Source organism: Apis dorsata, unplaced genomic scaffold (assembly GCF_000469605.1).
Source record: "Apis dorsata unplaced genomic scaffold, Apis dorsata 1.3 scaffold_119, whole genome shotgun sequence".
Lineage (NCBI taxonomy): Eukaryota > Metazoa > Arthropoda > Insecta > Hymenoptera > Apidae > Apis > Apis dorsata.
The window spans coordinates 29,837-36,983 of NW_006263413.1; the positions used below are offsets into that span (position 1 = coordinate 29,837).

General features: G+C 19.5%; 1 protein-coding gene across 2 annotated transcripts in view; it reads left to right on the forward strand.

Moving 5' to 3' along the window:
* The window catches only part of LOC102677290 (brain tumor protein), a 43,204-nt gene that overhangs the window by 24,637 nt on the left and 11,420 nt on the right, over positions 1-7,147 (forward strand). The gene's annotated exons all lie outside the window — the stretch shown is intronic.

Consider the following 7,147-nt stretch of genomic DNA (forward strand, 5'->3'; position numbering starts at 1 on the left):
ATTTTGATATGAATTAGTTTTTATTATAAATTCTAAAGAGAATAAAAAATAAAATATTATTTGCATAAAATGAATTTATCATAAATATTCTAATAAATATCTTGGAATTAAAAAACGATATAATAACTTTTTCATTATTCTAATGAATTCTCTTGTAAGAATAAAATATACAAAGATCTTATGAATATTGTTGTTAGAGAAAATAAAACTAAAATGGAGTCTCAACTATTAAAATCTTTATTAATGAAATGACTGATTATGAGATCGATTAACGAAAAATTCGATTATCAAATTTCAATTACGGAAGATTCGATTATCCAATTGTCTGATTGTAAGAAAATTTTGTTTTAAAAATATATTATCTTATTATATACACTAAATAAGAAATTATAAATTAGAATAAAATTATAACTATAAATATGAAATTGACAAATCAATCTATTTATAAAATAAAATAAAAACGAAAAATTAATGAGCATTAAAAAGTTCATTGAGAAATAAAAAAAAAATAACACATAAATATGTTTATTGATAATATGTATACATACTTATAAATATGTTTAAACATACGTGAACAAAAACAATACGTGAAATAAAAACAATTATTGAATTAGTAGCTAAGAAAAATTTGGAAATTGAAACAAATAATATAAAAAATTGTTAAATTTCGATTCAAAAGTTTTTATACTCTAAAGTTTAATATTGTTTATTATTATTGTAATATTATGTAATATTATAAACGGATTTATTTGATCAAAAAAATGGTCAAAAAAACTCCATTATTCATTGCTTTAAATAAAATGAGAATTCTACTTACTCACAATAATCAACATTATCATAATGATAAAATTTTTAATATTTATGAGCAATTAAAAATTTTATAAAACTTATTATCAAATGGCATAAAAAATATATCAATTTCTCGATTTATGAATCATCTCGCAAAAGAATCGCTAAGTGTTTTGCTTTTATCTTTAATTAATGATTTATAACACTTATTTATTTTAAATTATTTATTTTAATTACATTATCATGATTTATCCAAGTCAAAGTAATTACTAGTTTATTCAAAATATCATTGGTTATTTCGTGATAATGATTTCATTATCACAAATTAATTTCTTAAATTTCAATTAATATTTTAAATTTTCTTTATATTATTTTGAAAAAAAGAGTTATAAGTTATTAAAGTTAAAAAGTTAAAGTTTATAAAAGAATTTAATTACTTAAAAGACATTGAAAAATACTAATATATATTTATATCATTTCAAATTTACCACAAAGTTGCTTCCAACTAGATAAATAATAAAAATAATTAATGTCGAAAAAATTATACGAAACTTTTAAACACAAATATTTGAAATTATTTCACATAAATAAATATTTAATCAAACATTAAAATCTATCAAATATTGAAATTTATTTATGATTTTTATATATAATTTAATATATATATATTTAATATATAAATGGTTTATTGATTAGGTTGTAATCAAAAATGATTAGGTTGTAAAAAAGATGAAATTTATATCAATACTTTTTTTTATCAGAAAGTTCAAATTTTTATATTTATTTCTATAATTTAATAATTAATAATACTTAAGCTATATATCTTTTATAAAAGTGATATCTCAGGAATATAATAATGCATAAAATATAAAAAGAAGTGAAAAATTTTGTAAAAAAAAAAAAAAATAAAAAACAAACAAACAAAAATAAAAGAAAAAAGAATAGTATGGAAAACCTATCTGAAAACTTATCCTTTATTCACAATTTCTTTTCTATTATACAAATTCGTAAAATTTTAGAGCTGAAAAAGAATAAAATCTGCCAGAATAAAATTAAAACGATATCCTAATTTTCAATTTTTCAAAAATCTGATTTATAATAGATACTATTTTTGCAACAAAAGATTTCAACTTCTGTAATTCAAGTAAATATCTATAAGTAAATATAATATTATAGTTGATTATAAAATATAAATGATAAATTCATATTATATATACTGCAAAAATAAGATTTTTTGTTCGAATTACAAATACATTTTCTAAACCATTGTTTATCAAATAATGATTCATTAATAATTTTGCAAAAACATTTTTTGTTTGAGATTGAAATATGCAAAACGTTTCATATTATATGCATTTTAAATTAATAGATTACACGTGTGTATATTTGACATTAATGAATTACGAATTCATATCGTCATAATTCATTTTCATCACACATCATTAATACTATTTAAACATTATTTGAATTTCGTTCAATATAATTCGTGATATATGAACATCTTTCTCTCATTCACTGACTCATTTATCAGATATTTTAAATTCTATAAAAAAATTGTATATACTTCGAAACAAATATGTCCTTTTCTAAATATTATTCTTTTGTGCAAAATTCACGATTCCATGAACGATATCGCATTTTCATAAATCTCGTACAAATTTTTTTTGTGAAACTTCCTTTGTGGTGTAGTCGTTAGAGGTGCTACAGGTGTATGTTTTTCGTCGATGTCTCTTGCAAAGCTTCTTGTCTTTTCATCTACTTCATCTGTTTTTGTCCCTCCTACTTTGTATCAATGTATTTCTGACTATGGCTACAAAGAGGCCATAGTCAGAAATACGTTGGTATGTAAGTGCTTATATTCTCTAACAATCTTTTGCACCGTTGTTCAGACATAAAAATCTATTGCCGTGAAATCTCCTGTGGAAACTTAAACTTTTTATTGCCGTTATACACAAAAAATTAAATCGAAAAAATTTTTTTTGTATAGTATATTATAGATATAGCGAAGTCATAAATTAAACCACCTAAGTACTTAGTAGTTATATCGATTGTGAATGAAATTTTGAGATTGTAGACTGGTTTAAAACTTTAAACTACTATTTTTCTTCATTGCATCACATAAAAAAATCAATGGTATATCATTTATAAGTATGAGAATTTATAAATGAATCTATGAAATAGGAGAATTCTTAGAAATTGAAAGTTTCGAATTTTTGAAGATTGATTAATAGATCTAAATTTGAAAAATTTCAGAAATTAAAATTTATTAAGATTTTGTTTAAATTTTTGAAAAAAAAACGAAATAAGCATTTTGAATTTTGAATTTAAATTTTGCGAATTTAAAAATCAAATGAATAAAAATTCAAAATTTTTATTCATCTCAAATATATATTATATATATTATTTCAATATACAGAAATTATACAAATTATACACATATACAAAATATTGAAATCATAAATTAAAATAGACGAAAAAATAAAAATTTCTTAAATAAAAAGAATTTAATAATTATTTTTTACTAAATAAATTTTTTATGATGTTATTTAAAGATATAATTTTTTATTTTCTTTTAAAATATATTTTTTATTTTTTTCTTAATTTTTTATAAATTTTATTATATTTTAAAATTAATATATGAAATGATTTTACAATATAAATAAATAAATAGAGAATCTTTATAAAATAATTTTTTTCAGTCTATTTGATTTTTTTTATTCAAATTAATATTTTTATTCATATTAATAATATGATTTATTAGAAACAAAAAATGATTAAAAAAAAATTACTAAAATATAAAAAATAAATTACTAAAAAAAATTAAGATGGAGGAATTAAGATGAAAATTTGAAAATAATGAAAATAAAATATATAATTATATTCTGAAAATGTTTGCATTTAAAAGTTTATTTAACAAGAATTAAAGTTTGCGTATTTAATTAAAATTTTTTTTAATATTAGTAAATAATCACTTTTTTTTCATTCCATCCTATTATTAACTTTTTTATGTTCTCTTTCTTATGTTCTTATCAATCTTATCAATTTTTTTATTCCTGGATCTGAATTGTAATTATTTTGACTATAAATAAATTTTCTTATTTCATTATTTATTCTAACATTCCATTATAAATAATATATAATAAATATAATCGATATATATTCGCCATTATAATATATCTAAATTAATTGAAAAACAGATTCTTTTGTAAGAAAAAATCAAATTTGTTAATACACCACAAAATTAAAACAATTTTCTGTTTATTATATATCTAAATGTGAATATATAAAAAAATATATATCTAATAAGAAAAATATAAAAAAATAAATCAATTATTTTTATGTATTATTCCATATGTTTATAATTTATATGTAATTGTTATAATGTTATTTATATGTAATAATAAATAAATAATTAATTGTAATTTATTGTAATTGTATGTAATATGTATGTTTCTTAGAATTTAATTATTAATTAAATTAAATCAATTTATAGAATTTAAAACAAATCAAATATAATCAAAATTAACTTATTTCAAAAAGATTAATTAATTGATAAATTTAATTGATAATTCTACTCATGTAGATAATCTCAGACTTATTTCTAAAATTAGGCATTTCCGTTCGTCTCCCTACTTCATCTTTGTGTTTCATTGATATATTGCATACGTACATTATGATAGAGAAAGAATATTATTAAACAAAATTATGCTCAATAACTTATATAGATTATTCTATAACATTCTATAACATTGTATATTCTGTAACATTGATTAGAAATCTCTAAAACAAAAGATATCTTTTGATTCGCTACTGCCATCTGAATATTCTAAAAATAATTTCACAATTACAATAGAAATTATACGATACAACTTTTATTTGAATAAAAAAATCAATACATTTGTAATATGATTTTCATTCCAATAAAGAACTGAACATATTATTTCTAAGCAAAAATATTATTATTTCTATTATATATATATGATATTTGATATCATCATATTTTTATTTTGCAATTTCGTAAAATTTTACTTGAATTTACGATCTTTTAAATTGTTTTCGTTTTATTTTCATCAATTTTCATCAATAATTTTTATAAAGAATATTATATTATAAATAAAAATATTATATATCATCAAAAAAAAATCTTTAATACCATTGAATATATCAAAAACCAAAATATCAATTCATTAATAATTTAAAAAAATATACATGTTTCTGTTCAATTATATAAATTTCAAAATCTTTTATCTCATTGAAATTTTCAAATGTTAAAAATTGTTAAATGGTATAAAAATTGTAAAATTTGTTATATAATAAATATAAATTCTTTCAGGAACGAAAGTTTTTAGAACGGATTATTTCGAAGTACACGAAATTATTATAAACAGTATAATATGAAAAAAAAAATTCTTACAAATATTCGTATAATCGTGTTGTTTTAACCATAAGACTCATCTAAGCCACCCACATTTGTGATTTAATGACTAGTCGTGTAACAGTCGATTTAACGATGATTCAGAGATTAGTCAAATGGTGCTTGAATTTTTTCCCTCTTTTTCTTTTCCTCTCTTCTCTTCTATTACTCCTCGCATTAATCCTTTCCTCAATCCTTGACTCTTTTTGACCCGTCTCTTTTTCTCTCTTTCTCTTTTTTTGTATATGTATCATTTTTTTCTCTCTTTTTTTTTCTATCTTTTTAAAGTATTTGTCTCATGAAGAAAGAATGATCCGACATTATAAATCCATTAATCTAAATATATATATATATTTTATCTAATTGGTAAAAAAAATTAACTGTTTCTTCCTCTTTTTATTATTATGAATATTAAATAAGTAGATATTCAAATTTCGAATACTATGTGGATTAACAATGTTTATTCTGTGTGCAAATTGTTGAAAAAAATAACGAAAAAAATAATTGACATTTAAATTTTTATCATAATATCTTCTTTCTTAGACGCTGCTTCAAAAAGATTTATACAATTTAATTTAAACTTATATTTAATTTTATTTCATTTGTATAGCAATTTCTAAATAAATTTTTAAAATTAGTTTTTAAAATAGTAATTAATAATAAATAAAATTTTTAAATTAGTAAATTTTGCATTATTCGGAATAAAACATTGAATGATTAAAATATTAATTTTTTTCTTATTTTATGTTAAAATTTTATTCATAAATTATAAATTAAATATAAAGAATAAAAATAAAAAAAAATTTCATCGTTATTATATTTCAATTATAAAATTAAATAACAATATAAAAAAATTAAATTTAAATTTAAAAAATAAATAAGTTAATAATTATATTAATAAAATAATAATAAAAATTTGTGGAAATTCCAAGTCGATTATTTATTAAAAAATTAAAATTAAAAAAATTATTTATTAAAAAATTAGTAACGATTTAAGCGCAAACTGTTATGAAAAAAATATAAATACGAAGTAGGAGAGAGGCATGTATGGGAAACAGCATTTAAACTAGTCTAATAAAGAAGTAAAAGTTGCACGTAAGTTATGATTATAATAGAACTAGAAATCGATTTTCTGTATCGTGTGGTGTTACAGCGACCTTCCGGCATCGCGAAATTCGCTGGGTACAGTGAACCTTGGCACATTCAGTATAGGTGATGCTCGGCATTATAACATTGCCGCTCATAAACCGTTCTACGGCGAAACGAGCGTTTCCGGAGAACGTTTCCGTTCTTTCGCGAGCGGTTTCTCGTCATGCTCGCACGAGTTCGACGACGCCGTAAACGTAATACTCCAAACTCCACGATCTTATACTCAACAGTTCTCACGGTGAACAAATGTTTTCAGCTAGTAGATTAATTGCAAAACTTTCTGAAAATATCGTAAGTCAATTGTTGATACGTTAAGCTTATTCTAATTATATTTACAAAACATGAAAAAGAAAAATGAATCCATAATACATAAAAATACATAAAAAGATTTTATATTTATATATGTAAATTGTCGAAACATTTATTCATTTTAATAAAATGTAAGATATTGTTAAAATGAAATAAAAAAAAACAATTATGACTTATTTTCAAATAGTAAAAAAAATTGTATCTAATTCTGCAAATTGAATGTATATAATATATAATGTATAATGTATAAAAGTTAATTCTTGTTAAATAATTTTTAATTCTAATATATTATAAGCGTATAATATTATACAATATTATTTTCGTTGTTTTTACCAATATTGTTTAATAATTTATAGTAATTTATTTTCAACAAAATATAATGTTAATCAGACATATTATGAGTAATTTTGAATAAAATTTATTAAATAAATTAAAATTTATATATAATAAAAGAATTTTATATATATAATAATATATATATAATAT